At 43.6% G+C, this 24,883-nt stretch overlaps 1 pseudogene; it reads right to left on the bottom strand.

Moving 5' to 3' along the window:
* LOC120997263 overlaps nucleotides 1–21,089 on the bottom strand; it is a 51,127-nt pseudogene extending 30,038 nt beyond the window's left edge.
* Nucleotides 21,090–24,883: the final 3,794 nt, after the last annotated feature.

The raw sequence follows: 24,883 nt of genomic DNA, 5'->3' as shown, positions 1-24,883 counted from the left end.
GACTTCGCGTAATAACTTCATAAATTAATTTGTAGTGTAAAAAAACATTTCTTGAACTTGGGTTCGGTTCCAAAGTTCCACTTGGAACCGAACCTGAGTTAGGAAATGTTTTTTTTACAGTACAAATTAATTTATGAAGTTATTACGCAAAGTCTAACGAGAATTCGCGAAGTAATAACTTCGGCTCATCGGAGAAATACATACTAATATTGTACGGAGCTCCTGCTCCATACAGTATTGGAACAAATTTTATGCAAATTGACTTCAGATGTTTCATCCGAAGTTGATTCGCTCATCCCTAGAGGCAACCACCAAAAACTTACTGGATTAAATAGACAGGAGAAATTTAGCACATCTTACATTTGTTGGCGTCAGACAGGTTTAGGAAAGCTAATTTGAATATCTTTCCCAGACACCCAGAGTGACATTGCCTGGTCTGCAATACTCCACACACCTACATTCTCTTTCTCTCCTCCATTTTTGTTGATAGCAGGGGAGCCATATCCCTCCCCATCCCAGAGATATTGTATTCCTGATAAGTCCTCCACCTGCAGGTGCACAACCTGTAATAAGGCTACATCTACATTTAAGCGTTTTTGATGTATTAATACTTTCATTTGCAACCTCTTAACATTCCATGAGCTAATCCTCATAGTGTACTGTTAGACTATGGAAACAATACAGGAGAGCAAATAAGTATGAAACACAACACCATTACTTTGAGCTGAGGGTAGATAGGAGTGTTAGAAAAGACGTCTAAATATAGAAATTTATACTGATCATCTATTGAAGGCTGCCATAAGGCATGGAATGAAATATTTGGAGGGGTTACCAGAAGTTTAAAGCTACTATATAAAAGTACAAAACTAATGCAAGAAACAATGAGATAGAAATAATGCTGTATATCTGACACCTTTTTCTGGTATTCCTGGCATCTGTTCTCTCTATTCGTAAATAAAAATACATAGAAATACATCTTCCACAGAAAGAAATCAGTAAATGATGAAGGTATTGTGTAACACGACAGTCAATGCCTTGAAACTCAATAAACTACCACCCAAGGCCTTGACTTTAAAAACAGAGCCCCCACAATGACTCAAAGCACATGCAGTACCCCAGACCTGGTTACTTGCAAATAGTTTTTATTTAATATTATGATTAAAGATGAACGAATCGAAGTTGACGAAGTGGAATTCGATACGAATTTCAGGAAAAATGAAATTTCCACCGAATCTGAATTTCCTCTTGCTTCATGGTAACAAATCACATTTTTTCCTAAAATTGCTGCTGCACGTGTGAGGACATGGAGCAAGGAACTCAGGGAACTCAAGATCACCCATAATGCCAGGCATGCAGCCAATCAGCAGCCAGCCAGCCCTGTGATGTCACAGCCCTATAAATAGCCTCATCTTGGATTCTTCCATTTTCCAGGGTACTTAGCGCAGAGAGAGATGTCAGCAGGCGCTAGGGACAGTGCTAGGAAAGACTTCATTATGCAAAAAAAAATATTTAAAAGTTCAGGGAAAGATTATTCAAGGTGTAGGGAAAGGATAGGGAGGAATCATTCCACATCATTTATGTAGAACAGGGTTCAGTAGGGGAGGTTACAGCCTGGGTAATAGGAACAATTCTATTACACCTTGCTGCACTGACTGGGGATCCAAATTGCCATTATACAGCTCTGTAATTCGAGCAAACCGTTCTTGTTATTGGGGTGCAAGTGCTGTTTGATACAGCCATTAACAGGGTTTATTACGAGGAAATATTTCTACGTCATATTTGCCCTTGTGCGGTGCAGTTATATGTTCTTTTTTTGGCTTGTATTAGTGGGGAAAAAAGGGTTTATTAGCCGTTGTGTGGTGAAGTCCAAAAATTACAGCCCTTTTTGGCGTGTATCAGTGGCACAAAAAAAATGTATTTGCCGTTCAGCGGTGTAGTTATATGTTCTAAAGTCCTTTTTGTCATGTATTAGTGGCAAAAGAAAATATATTTGAGGTTTAGTGGTGCAGTTATATGTTCTAAAGCCCTTTTTGCCGTGTATTAGTGGCAAAAGAAAAATATATTTGCAGTTCAGCAGTGCAGTTATATGTTCTAAAGCCTTTTTGTCAAGTATTATTTGGCCAAAAAAAAATATATTTGCAGTTCAGCAGTGCAGTTATATGTTCTAAAGACCTTTTTGTCATGTATTAGTGGAAAAAGAAAAATATATTTGCCGTTCAGCGGTGCAGTTATATGTTCTAAAGACCTTTATGTCGTGTATTAGTGGCAAAAGAAAAATAGGATTGCCATTCAGAGGTGCAGTTATATATTCTAAAGGCCTTTTTGGCGTGTATTAGTGGCAAAAAATATATGTATTTGCCGTTTTGTGGATATGTTCTAAAGCCCTTTTTGGTGTGTATTAGTGGGGAAAAAGAAAACCGGCTTATTAGCCGTTCTGTGTTAAAGTGAAAAAATTACAGCCCTTTTTGGTGTGTATTAGTGGCAAAAAAAAAATTGCTGTTCAGCGGTGAAGTTTTATTGTACTACAGCCATTTACAGGGTGTATTAATAGGATAGATACGTACGTCCTATTTGCCGTTCTGCAGTGAATTGTGATTGTTATATTTATTTTTTTGGAGTGTATTAATAGGAAAAAGAATACGGGAAAATTGATGGGTGATTGTAGACTTTCTTCTGTATGTACCGATTTACGTCGATTAGCCATTCATTGGTGAAATTGTTTTGTGAAACAGCCTTTATGGGGAAAATTGATAGGTGATTGTAGACTTTATTCTGTATGAACCGAATGACGTCGATTAGCCAATCACTGGTGAAATTTGTTCGTCATACAGCCTTTTTGGGGCAAATTGGTCGGTAGCTGTAACTATATAAAATATATGTCCTTTATGGCCCACTGGGTAAATGTGGTTCCTGCCCAGCCACACCAGCAACTTAGCCAGGTAAACGCCGCTTCTGCCTCTACATTCTCACGCCGATGGTCCTGCGACAATGTCCGCCTCTACCTCCTGATCTTCAACCGTGTCGCAGCCTCCACTGCAGGGACAATTTACAGTGCTCCTCCAGCATACCATAAGTGCAGGGCATGGCGGTGTCAGGCAGTTCTACACCTCGTTTGCCTGGGTGAACAGAGTCACCCCCCCCCCATTGGTGGCAGCAGGCAGCGTAATGGCCAGGCTTCGATCGGTTACCATGGCAGCCAGAACGCTACTGAAGTCCTGGCTGCCATGGTTATTTAATCACTCAGCAGCATTTACTTACCTGCGGGGCTCTCCTCCTTCTGAGAACTCACAGGTCTATGCGGCGTATTGCTGAAGGCATATGTGGCGCATAGACCTGTGAGTTCTCAGAAGGAGGAGAGCCCCACAGGTAAGTAAATGCTGCTGAGTGAAACTGCCTGCTGCCACCAATGATGAAGGGGGGGGGGGGCGAAGAAGGGGGACTCTGTGGCCACTGCCAGGGGGGGAGGGGGACCCTGTGGCCGCTGCCACCAATGATTTTAATACTGGGGGGGAGAGGGGGTTAGGACGCACTGGCCACCAATTATTTTAATACTGGGGAGGGGGGGCGCACTGGCCACCAATTATTTTAATACTGGGGAGGTGGGGGGGAGGGCGCACAGGGCGCTGTGGTCACCGCAATTAACTCACACCTGAGGGGTTAATTTGCATGGATCACAGCGCCCTGGCGGTATATTCTAACTTCAAGCGTCAACGCCTGGTGGTTAGAATATACCATCGGATCTGAGTTAGATTGTGAAAACTCAGATCCGATGGTATATTCTAACCACCTTGCGTTCCCATGGTGACAGGGACGCTTGTCAGGGAGGAGTATGCCGAAGGGAAATAACTGTACTAATTGGGGGGGGGGGGGAAAGAATATTCTATAAAACGAATATATGTGATATAGTGCTATATATTTGTTTTTTTAGAATATTCGGCATTTTTTACCATCTAAACTCTTGATTTCTCCCTGCTTCTTGCTTGTGGGCCAATGAGTCATTCGCCCACAAGCATTTTAAGCAGGAAGGAATCATGTGTTCAGATGGAGAAATTGATGAATATTCTATATAACGAATATATAGCACTATATTCGCAATATTCGCGAATTATCGATATTGCGATATTCGCGATTAATATTCGCTATGCGAATATTCACGCTCAACACTAGTCACTACTAGTGTTGATCGAGCACCAAAGTGCTCGGGTGCTCTGGCCGAACATATCAGAATACTCGGGTGCTCTAATGAGCACCCGAGTATAATGGAAGTCAATGGGAGAACCCGAGCATTAAACCAGGCACCCACTGCTCTGAAGAGGGGACGGTGCCTGGTCCATTGGAAAAAGTCAGAAAGTGACAGAAACACCACCGAAATGGATCGGGAACAGCATGGTGACGATGTCTGGATGCATCTTGGACTCCCTGGTCGCTGCTGGGAACCATGTTGTCCGAGTTGTACGCCACTTTTACAGAATGACAATAATACGCACAAAACAGAAAAGTCTTGACGAACCAAAGGGTACCAGTGCAAGGTACCAGAGGTACAGTCATAGACAGCAGGCCGAGTTGTAACCAGGAGTAACAGTGCAGTACTGAAGGATGAGGCAGAGGTGAAGTCAAACAAGCATGCGGGCAGCTCAGGTACTGGTCAGGCAATCTGGATCGGTAACAGGAGAATCAAGGCAAACAGGCAAGGATCAAACAGGTAGCGGAGTCCAGGAACAAGCACGGATCAGGTACACAGGAACACAAGCACAGATAACAGCAACCTTTGCAAGACACAAGGACCTTTGACGCTCAGGCACCTGGGAAGGGGCTGAACCACTTATATAGGTGCAGGACCGCAAGGATTGGTCCGCACAGTCAAATGTGCTAACTCATAAATCACAGGAAGTGACGTGCAGCGGCCTTAAAGGAAGTGCTACAGCTTGCTGAGCTCAGGGCTGGAAGGAAACTGTGGAGAGGATTCCTGGACAGACGATGCCTGCAAGGACAGAGCCCAGGACTGTGGCGGTGAATGGGAAAACACAGACAGCAGATCACCGCCGAACATGGAGCCCGGGACTGCGGTAAGCAGGGGAACATCGGCTGTTGCATTCTACAACTTTTTCATATTTGCTCAAAAATGATATGAGGGCTTAGCAGGACTTTGCAGAAAAGGGTTGTGGCCTAAGATGTGAAATTTTTGACCAAATTGTGCCACAATCTATACGTAGAATTCTGTCTCAAAGTAAGCCAATCATTTGTTGATATAAAGTTAGACAAAAGTGTCTATCCCTACACCACATTCACTATCCAGCCTGAGCTCCTGTGATAAATCTGGTGCAAGTCAAGACAATCCTGTCTAAGCTTACGACATCTACAAGTTTAGTAATTCTGCCCCTTTGTTTTTAACTTTAGGGTTGTCATTGGTGTTGATCGAATCTGAATTTTAGGAAAAATTTGATTCGCCACGAAGGTGAATTTCCTCATGCTTCATGGTAACAAATCTATAATTCCTGAAATGGAGGTAAAAAAAAACAACATACTCACCTCATCCATTTGCGCACAAAGAGGCCATCGCGACCATCTTGATTGCAGAAACTGCGCAAAATCACATGTGGGGTGACGTGTGCATCACCGCGCTGTCCGGGCACCAGAGATTTTGCAAGGTGTCTTCAATCAAGATGGCTGTGGCGGCATTCTCTGCGATCAAATGGGTAAGGTGATATGTATCACTTACATATTAGGTGAAAGTAGGAATAGACTCTGCCACATGAGGAGAATACCAATAGATATGTTCTATACAGAGGTTATGTGCGGTCTTCCCACTATGATGCATAAATATTGGCTAACAAAGGGGAAAATCATACGCCCTTAGGACAACCTTGTATCCTTGTAAAAAAAAAACACATTAATTAAAAGGTGCTTCAATAGAAAAAGAGTTAAAAGAGTGCTTCAACAATATTGTTCTGTAACGGATGATGTTGCAGATAGCTGGAAGTTATGGATAAACATCCGACTGGCTTGATCCCAAACTAAGGAGCATAAAGGTGACCCCTATAAAAACCATTAGAGCTCACCCTGACTGCTAAGCACATACAATGGTCTCAGAGGTAGATGATTGCATGCCCTCGTACTTAGACTGTGTGACACCTGAAAACCCTATAATAGTGAGGGGACACGACCACCGGCTCCCTGCACTTAATACGGACGGAGTCAGGGTCACCTAGAATCAAGCCAGCAAGGAAACACAAAACATGAAAGGACTTATCTGAACAAGCAGCAACAGAAGTCTCCAGCAGTGAACACTTAAATCCAGGAAGTAGTATAAACCGCAAAGTGAGGCAGTATGGGAGGGAATATAAAGGAAAGAGGATTAGTCTAAATAGGTGACACCTGGGAGAAGGAAATGAGATGACAAAGTGAAACCAAAACAAAGAACATCATGCAACAGGTAGAAAAGGACGTCTGTCAGACCTTCTCACAGAAGTGGCGGTGACATGTTCTTCCTATTTGGTATACGCCATAAATGTCACGACTTCTTTGTACAAGTAGGGGTAGATATTTGTCTAGCCCTTTACAGAAGCAATCACCGATTCCTTTGACCAAGAGCTGAACCCGGACATACCTCCATTTTCACCCAGGCAGCCCCCCTGATTTGATCATCGGAGCAGTTCATGCTTCGATGCTCTCCTTTGCCCTGCACAAACAAAGGCATTTTTAGGCGTTCCGGTGACGAACCGGGCTCTCCATGGGGCTGCCAGGAAGCCCGGTGACATTACCGGCACTGATAGGCGGGCTTGAGCGCTGCCCTAGCCAGTAAAACAGCTAGGGCAACGCTAAAGCATGCCCATCAGAGCCGCTGACCTCAACGAACACACTGCTGGGTGGAAGCTTCCGCCCGGCAGTGTGTTATTGTAAACAAAAGAGCCCTTGCCCTGCATGATCACGCAGGACAAGGGAACGCATTGGAGCATGAGATGCTCTGATGCTAAGATCAGGGGGGCTGCCTGGGTGAAAATATGGGTATGTCCGGGTTCAGCTCTGAACCTGGACAACCCCTTTAATGCTGGAAAAATGCTTGTGTACCTTGGGCAAAGCATGAAATATTGGGCATGTAAAGAATGCAATGTTGATATGCTCAAGTTGTTTTTCTGTAACCATGCCAATTGGCACTCCCTCCTGTAGGAGCTAGAGATGAGCAAAGTTTTAAAAAAAATTGATTCGGACGCTTTTCCAAATATTTCCAAAGAATTTGCTTTGTTCAGAAATAATTTGTTGCTAAGCATGTTAAATCACTATATCCTGGCCAGCAGGGAGAATGTATCTTGTTGTACATCACAGTGCATTGCAGCAACATGCATAGCTAGTCCTTTCTGGTAGTGGAGAAGTTACTGTGACAGGCAGGTAGACACCCCAATAACAGTAGAATTAGACAGCTTATTCACCCCAATTTGAGAATCAAGGCCTAATGGAATTGCTTATCTATTAAACAAGGAGGACATTGTTCAATAAGATAGCTCTGTGCCCTACACGTCCTCTGTGCCTATGCAAAGTGCACTGTCTTCTATGGGTTCCTTAAGCTTCAGATTACACAGCCTGCATTGTTCCTACAGTCTCCCTATACTCTCCCTATGCTTACCCTACAGTGTGTAAAAACTACCTGCGCTGTCCCTGTAATCTCCCTATCCAATATTCCACAATTAAAGGCTTTTTGAACACTGTCCCTAGCACTTGTCACATCTCTCCCTATGCTCAAATCACAGTAAAATGGCAAAGACCAAGCAGGATTAGGCTTTTTATAGTGCTGTGACATCACGAGGGATGGCCATCTGCTGATTGGCTGGCTGCATAGCATTATGGTCATATCGCATTCCAGGGCTTCTTACTTTCACTTTGTAACATATGTAGCTGCCATTTTAGGACAAAAGATATTTGTTACCATGAAGAGCAAGAAAATTCGGATTAAAACTTGTGAATCAAATTTTTCTTAAACTTCAGATCAAATTTCACTTCGGATGCTTCTATTCGCTCAACACTAGTAGCAGCTCCACAAGTTGGTTCCTGAACATTAGATTTTCATCTAATCTGCAGCACACCTTATTGTGTGCCAATAGTTTTAGAATTTCCTGCACCTATAGGCATTTATCTGTGACCACAATTGAACCACCTTTATCTGCAGCTCAAATTACTACATGAGGATTATTATGTAATCCTTTAAGGCACCATTTTCTTCTTTCGTGAGATTATGTTGTAAATCCTCACTTTTCTCATGTAGCTTCTTTTTAATGCTTGTTCCACAAGAAATCCTCTATTGCTTCTTTATTGCACCAGGTGGTTGTCGACATTCCTCCTCCAGCTGGTTTAAATTAAAGGGGTATGCCACAAATCTCTTGAATGAAGCTACAAAGTGAATGGAGAGCATGGCTGGGACAAGGTGTTTCAGCGACCTAGGCGGAGCCGATAAATTGACAGGGATGTTCAGCCCCCTCTGCCGCATAAGAAGACACTAGTATTACTATGCGGCAAATGATACATGGGGTACTGTTAAAAATTTTGCAAATCAGCCCCAAAATTTTTAAAGGCCACTGTCATCCTACCCCCAAAACTGTGCCTGCTGTGCTCCACCATGCCCACAAGCACTATACTGTCAGAAATAACAGTGCCATACATAGAGTCCCCCCATAGTAATGGTTCTCCCAGACTGCCCTCATTAGCAATAGTGTCCCCAAAAGTGTTAAAACTCCCCAAGAGGTTCCCCATTAAAAGCAATGCCTACATTTTGTGTCCAATAATAATAACGCCTATGCAGTTCCCCAGTAGTAATAATGCCACCATAGTGCCCTCAGTATTTATAATGCCCCTCCAGCAGTGAACCCTGTAGCTGTAATGCCCTGTTGCAGTTATAACTCCCCTGTAGTGCATATATATATATATATATATATATACACTCCTCCGCCCGAAGTGCTAATATATATATATATGTATATATATATATATATATATATATAAAAAAGAAAAAAGATGGCAGCACCGTCACAGAAAAAAGGAAATGGAGGGTGCAAAAAGCCCAATGTGGATAAAAGCCAATCCAATGATGCAGACGTAGAAAAAGGGCAGCACTCCAATAGATAAAATATCAAAAAACTTTATTTACCCATAAGGCTGTAGCGACGTTTCGGCTCTAACACAGGAGCCTTCCTCAAGCCTATATATATATAGTTATACACCCCGTAGTGCCAGTATATAATAGTAAATAATGCTCCTTTATCCCCCATAGTGCCAGTATATAATGTTGATCCCCAGTGCCAGTATATAATGCTCCCTCCCCCTAGTGCCAGTATATAATGCCCCCCCAGTGCCAGTATAAAATACTACACCCCCCAGCATAAAATGGTATATAATGCTCCTCTCTCACCCATAGTGCCAGTATATGCAATGTCCGCCCGTAGTACCAGTATATAATGCTCCTCCATCCCCCCTGTAGTGCCAGTATATAATTCTGCCCCCCAGTGCCAGTATATAATGCTCCCTCTCCCCTAGTGCCAGTATATACTGACCCTCCTTAAGCTGCCATTATATAATGCTACCCCCCCCCCCCCCCTTCTTATTGCCAGGAACCAGCACCTGGGTATTTAATGAAATACCATAGCTGAGAGACTTGATCATGGCCAAATTGTTGAGATAGAAGTCAGTCTCAGATGTGTGACCAACACCCATCGGACATTTATGGCATATCCAATCAGTATGAGACAATCCCTTAAATCAAATACCAAAGTTATTCACCGAAGTCTCGCACAACTTCGTGAATAACTAACTTCGCCTCATTGGAGGCCGTACATGACCAGGGTCTGGCCTTGTTTGATTTTCGTCAATACCCTTGGTATCATGGAAATTGGAGGGAATATGTAAGCCAGCCTGAACCTCCATGTTATGGACAGAGCGTCTATCGCCAGAGGATTGTCCTCCTTGTAGAGGGAGCAGAATCTGTCCACCTTGGCGTTCAAGCAGGTCGCCATCAAGTCGATCTCTGGAGTACCCCACCGGAGAGTGATCTGGGTGAAAATGTCTCTGTTCAACGACTATTCACCTAGAACTGGCAAACCCCGACTCATCCGATCTGCAACTATGTTGAGATTCCCACTGATGTGAACAGCCGAAAGGTGGGATAGACTGGTTTCTGCCCAAGCAAGAATTAAACCAACTTCCTGGAGGAGAGGTTGAGATCTTGTGCCTCCCTGTCTGTTGATGTAAGCGACTACTGTCGTATTGTCCGCCTTTCCGCGGATAAGAGGAGCAAAGTGGTAGAGAGTGAGATGAACTGCTCTCAATTCTCTCAGATTGGATGAGAGAAGTCTCTCCTGCTGGCTCCAGGTACCTTGTACTGGATTCTTCTCCAGATGGGCTCCCCAACCTAGAAGGGAGGCGTCTGTGGTCAACGTGATCCAACAAGGTTGAATCAAGGACCTCCCATATGATAGGTTCCTCCACCACCTGAGGGAGGAACCAACTTCGGTAGACAGGAAGTGCATCTTGTCCAACCCCCTGGGGTTGCGATTCCAGACTGCTAACACTTCTTCCTGAAGTGGACGTAGGTGCCATAGGGCCCAAGGAACTGCTTCCGCAGATGCTGACATGTGGCCTAACATCTTCATGAGAGTTCTGATATACACCCGCCGAGGTGCCATGAGGAACTGCGAGGCTCTTATCACTCGATCCTTCCTCTCTTGAGAAAGGGAAAGATCTTCAGTTCAGAGTCAACAATAAATCCCAGGAACATCCTGGAGGTAAATGGAAGGATCTCCGATTTTTCCCAATTTATGAGCCAGCCCAAGCGCTGGAAAGACTGAAGAGCCAGCTGAAGATGAGATAAAAGAACTTCTAGAGCCAGTCGTCTAGGTATCGCACGATCTCTAGCCCTTGAAGCGTGAGTTGGGCGACAACCGGAGCCACAACTTTTGTAGAAGTGTGGAGAGCAGAAGATATGCCAAAAGGCAGCACAGCAAACTGGTAATGTTTTACCATCCCTCTTATGAAGACCACAACTCTTAAAAACCTCCTGTGAGCTGGGTGAATGGGGATGTGAAGGTAAGCATCCTTCAGATGTAAGGTGATCATTAGATCGCCAGGGTTAAGGATACTGATAAGTGATCGAATGGTCTCCATTCTGAAGTGCTTTGGTCTTATAAACCGATTTAGGTAACGCAGGTCTATAATCATTTGCCAATCGCCCGACGGCTTCGGGACTAGAAAAACGGGGGAGTATACTTCCAGCCCCTGTTCGTGAAGAAGGACTTCCTCTAGGGCCCTTTTTTGTACATAATGGAGGACCGAATCCTCTAAGATAGACTGTTTGGTCTGGTTTAGAGTTTTGGTTAGAACAAACTTTTCTCGGGGAGGGGACAGAAAATCTATTTTGTACCCAAACATAATTATTTCTAGTACCCACTGGTCCGGAATGTTTTGCAGCCAGGCCTGCTGAAACAAACTTAGACAACCTCCAACCAGAGGGGAACTGAAACTTTGAGCATCGCACAGACGATCTGGAGGGGATAGGGGAGGATAAGCGGGAGAGTCATAGATCCGCTTTACGGTCTTTTCCACGACCGCGACCCCGTCTGCGTCTGGACGACTCTTGACGTCTCTGAGACCTGGAGGGGCCCTGGGTTCTTGAACTTCTGGGCCTACTCCGGCCCCAAAAGTATTGTTGGGGGAGGGACTTCCCCTTTTTATCGGCAAGGCTCTCCATTAATTTATCCAACTCTGAACCAAAGAGTCTCCCTAGTTCATATGGTAAGCCACAAAGATGAAATTTGGAGGCGTTATCGGCAACCCAGGGACGCAGCCATAGGGGCAGCCGACTAGCGGAAGAGAGAGACATGCCTTTGGCTGCTAACTTCAGGTGCTGTGTGGAAGCGTCATAAAAAAAATCAGTTCCTAGGAGTAAGGTTTTGAACTGATCTAGTACGTCCATTCTGGAGACCCTAGATTCCAGGTCCGACTGGATTCTGAGAATGCGGGACCGAACAAACTCTGCGAACTCTGAGGAACTCTGAGGAACTCTGAGGAAGCAACTGCGACCGAAGCAGAGGCTGCAGCTGCGGAATAGCTGTGCATCAGAGTACATTCAGACTGCGATCTAATGGATCCTGAAGGTTGCTTCCATCATCAGAAGGAACTAATTGCCATATTGATATTCGGAGTCGGTACCCAAAGTTCTGCTTCCGACTCCTGGAGAGGAAACATCAGCTTAAATCTCTTAGTGAGAACTGGACCTTTTTCAGGATGCTTCCATTTAGTTAGCATAATTTTCCTTACATTTTCATCCACTTTAACGCTCTTGGTCCTCTAGAGGTGGACGGTGGAGCTTCCCCTTGCTCAACATCATGATCCCTTGATCGGATGGAGCGTAGAATTCTTTGCGTCTTCTCAGCAGGAAAAAGGTTAGTGGCATCATCTTCATCCGAAGAGGATGAACGGTCTTCTATAGAAATTATGTCTTCCGCCATTGGTACAGGACCTGGCAATGAAACTCTGGTCCTTTTAGAAGAAAGGGCACTTTTGATCTCCATAATGGAATTCCCCATAAATTCTTTCATCCAACCGAACATGTCACCCATAGTGGGTTGTGTCGGGGGAGGACGGCATAAAGGACACCTATTATATTCACCTATTATATTCATAGGAGTCCGGCATCGGCATCTTACAATTGGCACAAGTTAGGTGCTTGTGTTTATGGGAGGATTTCCCATGCTGGTCGCCATTCGGAGATGCCATCTGAGAAAAAAAAAACTTGAAGAGAGAGTACTCTTGTATAAACAACTCACTGCAGGCAGAGAGGGAGAGTCTGGCGTTTGCCATGCTTGTATAGCTGACAGACCCGTCCCCTAGCATAGCTCCGCCCCCCCCTGCCGGAAGTGACCCATTATCACTACCTTAAACTTTAATAAAATTAAAAAGGGGGGTCCTCTATCAATCATGCTGGGTAAGAACCTGCAAGAAAAACAAGGGGGGCCACGGGCATCCAGAAACTGAGTCGTCATCTGACGCACTTCCGGGTTATGGCACGCATCGCGCGAACGCCGAGCATGGCAGACGGAGCCCGTGGACAACATGCCGAACGACAGTGCCTTCCGCCGAAGTGCTGGGCCATGCCTACAAGAGTGGGATCCAGCCAGGAAAATAGATGGGAGCTGCGTGCTCTATCCGGATTGAGGAGGCAGAGGCTGCATCCTGGCCGAAAATAGAAAAAAAGCCAAAAAGGGTCCAAGTCTTGGCAGCAACAGAATATCAATAAGGTAACAGGCAGGTCCGCTTGAACCTGTCCTAAGTCCACAGGACAGAGAAAAAAGCACTGGTAGAAGGGCGGGCGTCCCTTTATAGGGGGTGAGTTAATTGTTTAATTAGCTTGGTAGTAATTTTTATCAATAAAAATTCCACCTGTCCTACCAGTTTCACAGGGGAGAACTCCCCACTTGTGCTGCTGGTTAGGACGTAAGGGAAAACAGCAATACAGTCACAGAGTTTTTTTTTACATAATACATTTTGCACATCATTTATCAGCATAAATAACATGATAATTTTACATTTTACTACTTTTGCACAATAAAAGCCCCTTTTCTTAAAACAAGTAAATATGTTTGCATCGCTTCATTCCAAGACCCACAACTTTTTTATTTATTTTCTACAGAGTTGTGTGAGGGCTTGATTTTTCAGGGACGATTTAAATATTTTATTGGTATCATTTTGGGTTAGAAAACGCTTTTTGTTAACTTTTTATTTCATTTTTTGGTGGGGAATAAGCAAAAGACAGCAATTTATTTATTTTTTTATGTCGTTCACCATATGGGATAAATAATAATTTCATAGTGTGGGTCGTTACCGACACAGCGATATCAAATATATGGAGGAGATTCTATTTTTGCTTTTTTTAACATTGAAAAGCTTTTTTTAAATGGAAAAAAGTTTTTTTTTTTTTTTTATACTTGGAACCTTATTATTTTGATTCTTTTATTAGTAATAGTTATTATTATTTTTTTTTTTTACTTTTTTACCCATTTAATACTAACTATAATAGGTGATTTTTTTGATCTATTATAACATGCATTGCACTATTTCTGTAGTGCAATGTATTTTAATGTCAGTGCTATACTAACATATACTAGCAGGCTGCACTACAGAGGAGTGGCCTGCTAGAAAACACTGGAGGCAAGGCTGAGGCCTTCATTAGGCTGCACTGTGCTTACACAGACATAGGCATACCACAGTTTTCTCCTTTTTAAACCACTTGGATGCCCGGTCACTATTGACTGCAGCATCTAAGAAATTAAATGGCCCTTATCTGTGCTTCTGCCTGTCTGGGCAGTTAGAGCAGGGACACTCTTTGTGGGATAAGGATGGGAGACAAAGGGAGTCCACTCCCTATGGAACCGCTTACATGCAGCGGGCGCTATTGTCCATGGCATGTAAGTAGTTAAGCAGCCCCTTACTGATTGCCTTAAAACGGCATATTGGTGGTCACTAAATTCAACCACTTAATGAAAGATCCTGATTTATTAAATCCATTTTCTAATACTCATTCAGATTCTACATAAATAGAGGGAGGAGGATCACCTATTCATAACCCCATCTATTAACCAAGGCAAAGAATATCTTTCTGTGGAGGACAAGCATATATGCGTTAAAAGGATAGTCCTTTGATTTCAATGAGAACTGTGTAATGTTTCATTTTTACTGTGTTGACACTGCAGGAAAATTAAATGGGTTGACACATCTTAGAAATTGATCAAATATTGCTAGGATATGCCATCAATGTCAGATAGATGCGGGTCCCACCTCTGGGACCTGCTCGTATCTCCAGGAAAAGGTCCACTGAAGGGAAGGGAAAGCCCGCAGCTCAAGGGCAGCCATCCCTCCATTCAGCGCTTTGGGACTGCTGGAAATAGCCAAGCCAGCGCTCAACTTTCTTCAGAACTCCCAAAGTGCTGAGTGGGAGTGGTGGCACTCTTGCGAGAGTTCTGGAGATAGGTGTGTCTCAGATGTGGGAATTGCATCTATCTGACATTGATTGCGTATCTTAGTGACATTCCACTAATGTCTAAGATAGGAATACCCCTTGCATGGCTTGTTGCCAAAACCCATTAAAAATTGTCTCCAAAAGGAATTTTAAAGAAAACGTATATAGTCTTTTTAAAGGGTATGGAACCTATCAAAATAAAAATGCTGCATAATCTACCGGTATCATGTTATTGAGCAGAAGGACCTGAAATCCCTCCTAATTCTGGTCTTTGGCATCCAGTGGGCATATACAGTTGGAAGAAAAAGTATGTGAACCCTTTGGAATGATATGGATTTCTGCACAAATTGGTGATAAAATGTGATCTGATCTTCATCTAAGTCACAACAATAGACAATCACAGTCTGCTTATACTAATAACACACAAAGAATTAAATGTTACCATGTTTTTATTGAACACACCATGTAAACATTCACAGTGCAGGTGGAAAAAGTATATGAACCCTTGGATTTAATAACTGGTTGAACCTCCTTTGGCAGCAATAATTTCAACCAAATGTTTCCTGTAGTTGCAGATCAGACCATTTCTCTTTACAGAACTTTTTCAGTTCAGCAATATTCTTGGGATGTCTGGTTTGAACTGCTTTCTTGAGGTCATGCCACAGCATCTCAATCGGGTTGAGGTCAGGACACTCCAGAAGGTGTATTTTCTTCTGTTTAAGCCATTCTGTTGTTGATTTACTTCTATGCTTTGGGTCGTTGTCATGTTGCAACACCCATTTTCTGTTGAGCTTCAGCTGGTGGACAGATGGCCTTAAGTTCTCCTGCAAAATGTTTTTATAAACTTGGGAATTCATTTTTCCTTCGATGATAGCAATCCGTCCAGGCCCTGACGCAGCAAAGCAGCCCCAAACCATGATGCCCCCACCACCATACTTCACAGTTGGGATGAGGTTTTGATGTTGGTGTGCTGTGCCTCTTTTTCTCCACACATAGTGTTGTGTGTTTCTTCCAAACAACTCAACTTTGGTTTCATCTGTCCACAGAATATTTTGTCCAATACTGCTGTGGAACATCCAGGTGCTCTTGTGCAAACTGTAGACGTGCAGCAGTGTTTTTTTTGGACAGCAGTGGCTTCCTCTGTGGTATCCTTCCATGAAATCCATTCTTGTTTAGTGTTTTACGTATCGTATATTCGCTAATAGGGATGTTAGCATATGCCAGAGACTTTTGTAAGTATTTAGCTGATACTCTAGGATTCTTTTTCACCTCATTAAGCAGTCTGCGCTGTGCTCTTGCAGTCATCTTTACAGGATGGCCACTCCTAGGGAGAGTAGCAGCAGTGCTGAACTTTCTCCATTTATAGACAATTTGTCTTACCGTGGACTGATGGACAGCAAGGCTTTAGGAGATACTTTTATAACCCTTTCCAGCTTTATGCAAGGCAACAATTCTTAATCGTAGGTCTTCTGAGAGCTCTTTTGTGTGAGGCATCATTCACATTAGGCAATGCTTTTTGTGAAAACAAACCTAGAACTGGTGTGTTTTTATAGGGCAGGGCAGCTGTAACCAACACCTCCAATCTCATCTCATTGATTGGAGTCAAGTTGGCTGATACCTCACTCCAATTAGCTCTTGGAGATATCATTAGTCTAGGGATTCACATACTTTTTCCACCTGCACTGTGAATGTTTACATGGTGTGTTCAATAAAAACATGGTAACATTTAATTCTTGGTGTGGTATTAGTTTAAGCAGACTGCGATTGTCTATTGTTGTAACTTAGATGAAGATCAGATCACATTTTATCACCAATTTGTGCAGAAATCCATATCATTCCAAAGGGTTTACATACTTTTTCTTGCAACTGTATATAGATGTCACGGTGGGGGAAAACTGCCCACCGTACAATGTAGGGAATTTGGGAAAGCAACTATGCCTGGATACCAGGATGAGGGGAGCAAGTCACCTCCTAACGCAACCCTCATCCTATCCCTGACTTTCTAACTGTATGAGCCGGCCTCGATGGTAGGGGGGCTCATACTCCGGAATCTGGGTCCTTCTGACCCTAACAATCCCTGAAATAGGAATCAGGAATAAGAGACGACCGGTTCATTCACGACACGGATGAACCGGAGTCTCACACAGGCCTAGCAACTAGGAAGAAGCAGACAGCAAGCAAAAACACATAGCAGAAGATAAGAGCTCAGCGCAAAATGACAAGCACTGGAACAACAGCACTTACCTGCCACAATGACTAGTTGGAACAACTACTGCTTGCTGACTTGTGGTTCCCCCTCTGAGGAACCCTTGGGACCCCCTCACCGGAGGTACAGACAAACAAGGGGATGTATAGCAACAATGCCGAGCAATACACCAAACATACCAGACGTAGAATACCAAACTATACATAACAACAAATCCCCAAAACAAACCCACACTAAACATAAGAACAGGTAAGGTATGAAACAAGGAGGAGAACATAGGGAGACGTCGCTAAAGACCTTGATGTTCCACAAGGAGGCCCTCACCGACAGGTGACACATCCAGAGAGGAGCAAAGCTCCTTCTCCTACAAAGGCAAACAAAGAACTGACCTCAAGCTCACAACTCCAACATAAGAAGAGCCATGAGGCCACACCCAGCTCCACCTTGCACGCCTTAACACCATACACATCAAAATGGGAAGAAACACCAAACATAAAGAGAAAGTGTCCAAAAATGCTAAAACAACACTTAGCCACTGGCAACAAGCATGCACGGCAAAAGTGTCACGGTCCACTACCACCAGACCATGACACAGCTGTGACACTTTCTCCCCTCAAAGCCCTACCCAAAACATAACAGGCGAAAAAAATGCAGAATCGGTGTCAGGACGTCCCTCAAAACTGCCGCCAGGACCACCAACTAGGCCCCTGGCAGCCAGCCAACAAACAGTCAGGAGAGACCATACTGAACACCAAATCCATCTCTGACACAGTTCCCACTCCAGACTGATGCCAGTAAACATTCCCCAACCAGCACACAGCCAGTACGCCAAAGAAATGCTGCCAGCAACACGACCAGAGATAGGAATCACTGAAAACTGGACGAGGGGATGCACCAACACAAGCAACGGTTCATAACCATGGCAACCACCAGTTACCAAGAACCGCACCATTAATGGTGACCCCCCTTTCGCCCTCCCTCTGTAGGACAAGCATGAACGCCAGAAACGGATGGCGATACTTGCTGCGCCCCTTTTCCAAACAAAAGAAACACCTGGGGAGCCATTGTGAAACATACTTTCATGGTGGGGAGTGGGGGAAAACTCCCCACCGTACAATGTACGGAATTTTGGAAAGCAACTAGGCCTGGATACCGGGATAAGGGGAGCAGGTCACCTCCTAACACCACCCTCATCCTATCCCTGACCTCCTAAGTGTATGAGCCGGTCTCCATGGTAGGGGGGCTCATACTCCGGAACCTGGGTCCTTCTGACCTTAACAATCCCTGAAATAAGAGTCAGGAATAAGAGACAACCGGTTCATCCACGACAGCACACACACAGCAGCAGGTAAGAGCCCAGCGCAAAATGACAAGCACTGGAACAACAGCACTTACCTGCCACAACGACTGGGTGGAACAACTACTGCTTGCTGACTTGTGGCTCCCCCTCTGAGGAACCCCTGATACCCCCTCACCGGAGGTACAGACAAACAAGGGGATGTCTAGCAACCATGCTGGGCAATACACCAAATATACTAGACATAGAGCACCAAACTAGACATAACCACAAATCCCCAAAACAAAACCACACCAAATATAACTACAGGTAAGGTTGGAAACAAGGAGGAGAACATACGGAGACATCACTAAAGACCTTGATGTTCCACAAGGAGGCCCTCACAGACAGGTGACACATCCAGAGAGGAGCAAAGCTCCTTCTCCTACAAAGACAGACAAACAACTGACCTCAACCTCACAACTCCAACATAAGAAAAGCCATGAGGCCACACCCAGCTCCACCTTGCACACCTTAACCCCTTACACACAAACACCAAACTTAAAGAGGAAGTGTCCAAACATGCTAAAACAACACGTAGCCACCGGCAACAAGCATGCACAGCAAAAGTGTCACGGTCCACTACCATTAGACCATGACACAGCCGTGATAATAGAGTTGTCAGTCACAGATTAGGACCTCCCATTTGACTCCTAACCCAGGAATAAGGAGTGATTAAAGTAAATAAAATACTAGTTATATTCCGTCTTTTCCCACAAATCTATATATCCATCTGCTCAGCTACTCATATTATATAACAGGCTGACTGCAGATCAGACACCATGGTCAACATAATAGGTTCCTTTTAAATACTGACTCCATATACTGTATGCAGTTTATTATATTCTCATGTCTTCCAGGGGACGGAACCAGAACCTGGATAAAATAATCATACAGGCTGAATTTTACCTGATGAAGTGTCTGATACGGTTTCTTCAGGTCTAGAATGTGAAGGTTTCCAATGATTGGTAACGGTCTGGGTCCAGGGGGCAGATTATAGCGATCATTTTTTTTCCATCCAAAGAAAAGTAGGGCAAGAAAAAGGCATAAAATGATGGACAGAACCAGTGTGTTGGGATCAGAGATGGTCATGGTGCCAGGAAAGGTTTCTGTGGAAAGACAAATTGAATCATGACTATACAGGTAACAGCAATTGATTTATACAGGACTGCTTTTGAGCATAGCAAAGCATCCGAAGTGGAATTAATTCCGACTTTTAGGAAAAACTTGATTCTCTACAACTCTTCAGCTCTAGTGACCTCCCAGTTTCTTAATCATCTTTGAGATGCTTGTACTGTACATTTGATTAGAGTCACATGTGGTAAATTCAGTTGATTGGACATGATTTGAAAAGACACAGCCCTGTATATATAAGATCTCATAGCTGACAATGAATCAGAGCAAACACCAAACCATGTGGAGGAAAGAACTGACCGTAGAGCTCAGAGACAAGATTGTGTGGAGACACAGATCTGGATAAGGGTACAAAAATCTTCTGCTGTTGTAGCATACGTGCCACTGCGTCCTGTGACCAAGCATGAATCTGCCGGGGGACAAACTACCTACAAGTTCTCACTCTGCACAGACTTACTCTTTGGCAAAGTGAGAGTAGATTTCCCTACAAACGCACAGACCACACACCCAAAACCCCAATGACTTTGCCGTAAATTGGAAACACTACAAAAACCACTTATATAAATTCTACTCATGTTCAGGATATGGATTCTTTAGAGCAACAAGATGGGCTTATAAAGTGAATATTTTATACACAAAAAATTGTACAGTGAGTACATAAAACTGATATAAAATGAGACAAAGTAAAAATAATGTACACAACAGCAATAATAGAATAAGAAAAATGCAGTGAAATACTAGAACTTACTGCACCCTGGTGGAAAGGGAGAAATGGACACACAATCAGCTCGGCTGTTACACCGTGTAACAATCAGTTATGTCCATGCAACACTTATATAGAATTTCCGGTTACCAATATAGGCTTCCAATTTCCGGTTGGCACTATACAAATTCCAGTTATCTGTTGGGTGGCATTAATGAGGAGAGGTAAGAACATTGAATATTTAAATTTACTTGAAATGTTTCAAATCTCCCACAGAAAATAATTCCCTTCCTCCAATATTTGGTTTAGCAGAGGATAAAAGATTTGTATTTATCTCAGTATCTATCTATCTATCTATCTATCTATCTATCTATCTATCTATCTATCTATCTATCTATCTATCTAATATCTATTTATCAATCTATCTATCTACCTCATATCTATCTAATATCTATTATCTCTCTATGTTTTTATCGATTTAACTTGCTATTGCAGAAGTATATACAGTACATTGAAATGTAATATCAAGTCTATTGTATCTTACCTTTAATCCTGCAGTGTTCACAGTAAACTTTTCTTTTTGGTAATGTTTAGCTTCTTAAAGGAAATAAGTCCAGGTCCGGCTTCTTCAGCTTGATTCATAAGTTCAAATTCCTCCTGCCAAAACAAAAACTCATATCATATATCTATCTGTAAGCGAGCTAGTTACTCAGCCCGTAATGGCTGCACAGGTGTGGGTACAGCACAAGTAGAAACAGGATCACAAGATGATGGCTGGGCACAGTGGGCAGGTTTTACTGCTATAATATTTATGGAATAGAATATGAAGGTATATGATGTGACTGTTGAAATTGTATGACAAATCATTATCTGTCTGATTGGGCATGCAGTTGTTACTATTAGAGATAAGCTAATTTTACAAAAATTCGATTCGGCCGGTTCACCAAATTTTTCCAAAAAGTTTGGTTTGATCTGATTTTATTTGCGGCAAATTGCGTTAAAAAACAGCTATTACCTGGCTTCAGAGAGCCTTTATAGTGCACTCAATCTCTTCCACTTCTGGGTCAGGGATAGGTGGATGGCCCTGGGAAACCCTGCTAACAGAGTCATCAAAAAGCAGAAGAGCCTGCTGCATGACTTGGGGCTCAGACTGCTTGGAAGATTTGCAAGGGGGTGAGGTGAAAGACTGATGGACATCGGCTGCAGGTGCCAACTCTGATCTTTCAGCAGGAGACTGGGTGGGAGACCATGTGAAGGAACTGAAGGCACTGTCAGCAACCCAATCTACTATCGCCTGTACTTGTTCTGGCCTCACCAATTGTAGAGCCGCATTAGGCCCGACCAAATACCTCTGCAGGTTCTGTCGCCTACTTGCACCGGTGGGAGGGGTTTCACTTGTGCATGTAGCTGGCACAGATCGACCACGTCCTCTTCCTGCAACAGGAGCTCCACCAGCAGCACCACGACCTGGGCCACGTCCCTTTTTTGACGCTCTCCTCATATTTCTCAAATTTAGGATCTTGCCCTAAATGGGTGTTTATATACTGTTATTCTATTCTGCTATTAATTAAAGGTTGTATCTCACACGTACAGATGCAGACTAGGCTGCAATTAAAGTTTTTTGCCCAAAAAGGGTGTTTTATTAATAGAAGAATATAACCACAGTATCTAAAGTGTGTATCTCACAGGTTCAGATCCAGACTAGGCCGCAATTAAAGTTTTTTGTCCAAAATGGTTGTTTTTCATATAACTGAATAGAACCGCAATATATAAAGTGTTTATCTCACAATCACATTTGCAGCATAGCCTGCAAAATTAAGTTTTTGGCCCAAAATGGCTGTTTTTCAAATTACAGAATATAACCACAGTATCTAAAGTGTGTATCTCACACGGACTGATCCAGACTAGGCCTCAATTACAGTTTTTTGCCCAAAATTGTTGTTTTTCAAATAACTAAATAGAACCACAGTATCTAAAGGGTGTATCTCACACGTACTGATCCAGACTAGGCCGGAATTTAAGTTTTTTTTGCACAAAATGGCTGTTTTTTTAAATAACTGAATAGAACCACAGTATGTAAAGGGTGTATCTCACAGGTCCTGATCCAGACTATGCCTGTCACCGCCGGTTCTGTGAGAAGGTCTGGCAGACGTTCTTCTCTACCTCTTGCATGACGTTCTTTGTTTTGGTTTCACTTTGTCATCTCCTTTCCTTCTCCCAGGTGTCACCTATTTAGACTGTCTTCCTTTATATTCCCTCCCATACTGCCTCACTTTGCGGTTTATACTACTTCCTGGATGAGGTGTTCACTGCTGGAGGCTGCTGCTGCTGTTTGCTAAGATAAGTCTTTTTCTTTATTTGTGTTTCCTTGCTGGCTTGATTCTAGGTGACCCTGACTCCGTCCGTATTAAGTGCAGGGAGCCGGTGGTCATGTCCCCTCACTATTATAGGGTCTTCAGGTGTCACACAGTCTTAGGTACGTGGGCATGCAATCATCTACCATTCAGACCCTTGCATGGGCATAGCAGTCAGGGAGAGCTCTTAGGGTTTTATAGGGCTCACCCATATGCTCCTTAGTTTGGGATCAAGCCAATCGGATGTTTATTTATAAGGTCCAGCTATCTGCAACATCATCCGCGACATTATAAACCGCCATAACCGTCTTAAGCATGGATCCGGTTTCAGCCTTGATTGACCGCATGCAAGGTCTTTCGCTGGAGGTAGCAGATCTCCGTAAAACTGTGTCTCAGTTTCAGGTGACCGGTTCTGCTGGCGTTCATGGAGTTTGTTCCAAGCCTAAGATCTTGCTTCCGGATACGTTCTCCGGGGGTAGTGAGAATTTTGTACGCTTTAGAGAGGCTTGCAGACTCCATTTTCGCCTACTTCCCCATTCCTCTGGTGATGAGGAGTAGAGGGTGGGGATCATCATCTCGCTGCTCGGGGATAACGCTCAGTCTTGGGCCTTTTCGCTGCCGGTGGGGGCACAGCCCCTCCTTTCGGTGGATGAATTTTTTGTAGCCCTGGGGCAGATATATGATAACCCGGATTGTATTGCTCTGGCTGAATCTAAACTGCGTCTTTTATGCCAGGGTAAACAGTCCGCAGAGATATATAGTTCTGAATTTCGGAGATGGGCAGCTGATACTGGTTGGAATGATGCTGCACTCCGAAGTCAATTTTGCCATGGTCTTTCGGAAAGATTGAAAGATGCATTTGCTTTTCATGAGAGACCAGCCTTGTTAGAGTCTGCCATGTCTCTAGTTGTTCGTATTGACAGGCGAGAGGAGACTACTCCTTCCTGTCATATTCAGCCCAAGGACAGTGGGGCTGTCTCATTCAGTGTGCAGGGGTCTCAGTCTCTCTCAATCCCCTCTGAGAAGGAGGCCATGCAGCTGGGTTTGCTTGCCTCTGATAGTAGAGGATTCAGCTCTCAGAGGAGGGTTTGTTTCTGTTGTGGGGGTATAAATCATTTGGCATGTTTGCCCCTCTAGGAGATTCATGGAGTTTTCTGAGGGTAATAAAAAAAATAAAAACAAAGCAAAAAGAAACCCTCTAAAAACTTTCCATTTGCTACTATTGGCAAGGTTGATGCGGAAATTGAAGGTTTGCCGTTTGCTTGTAGTTCCCGTTTTCTCCTACCTGCCAGGGTGGCACTAGACAGCAAGAACATTGTTTGTGAGATTTTTGTAGATAGTGGAGCAGCTGTCAATCTCATTGATAATCAATTTGCAATAACGCATGGTTTCCAGGTATGCACTTTGGAAAAGAATATACCTGTTTTTGCTATCGATTCCGCTCCACTTTCTCAAAGATCATTAAAGGGCATAGTTCACAATATCCGTTTGACTGTGGCTGACACTTATGTTGAGGATATGTCGTGTTTCGTTCTAAGCAGATTACCTACTCCTCTAGTATTGGGGCTACCCTGGCTCACTAAACATAACCCCACCATTGATTGGCAAGCAAGGCAAATAAATGGTTGGAGTGAGTTTTGCAGAGAGAATTGCCTCACGGCGTCTCTTTCAGAGGTTTCTACCAAGACTGTACCATCTTTTCTCTCTGAATTTCCGGATGTGTTTTACGAGAGTGGTGTCCAGGAGTTGCCCCCTCAGACTGCCCTATTAATCTCATCCCAGGCGCCAAGCTGCCAAAATCACGTATTATACAATCTCTCCCAACCTGAAAGAGCCGCTATGTGTTCTTTAAGACCTTGTCTGGATTTCAGGAAGCTGTACCATATCACAATTCGTGACCCATATCCGCTTCCTCTGATCCCGGACCTGTTTAACCAGATTGTTGGGGCTAAAGTTTTTTCTAAGTTGGATTTAAGAGAGGCATACAACCTAGTCAGGGTCAATACCCCTGAGGGTCATTTTGAGAATTTGGTTATGCCCTTTTGTTTGATGAATGCTCCGGCCGTCTTCCAACATTTTGTGAACAGCATATTTTATCATTTAATGGGGAAATTTGTTCTGGTGTATCTAGGTGACATTTTGATTTTTTCTCCTG

This window comes from Bufo bufo, chromosome 4 (genome assembly GCF_905171765.1).
Source record: "Bufo bufo chromosome 4, aBufBuf1.1, whole genome shotgun sequence".
NCBI lineage: Eukaryota > Metazoa > Chordata > Amphibia > Anura > Bufonidae > Bufo > Bufo bufo.
Note: the sequence above shows the minus strand (reverse complement) of the source record. Positions and strands in the feature narration are given on the sequence as shown.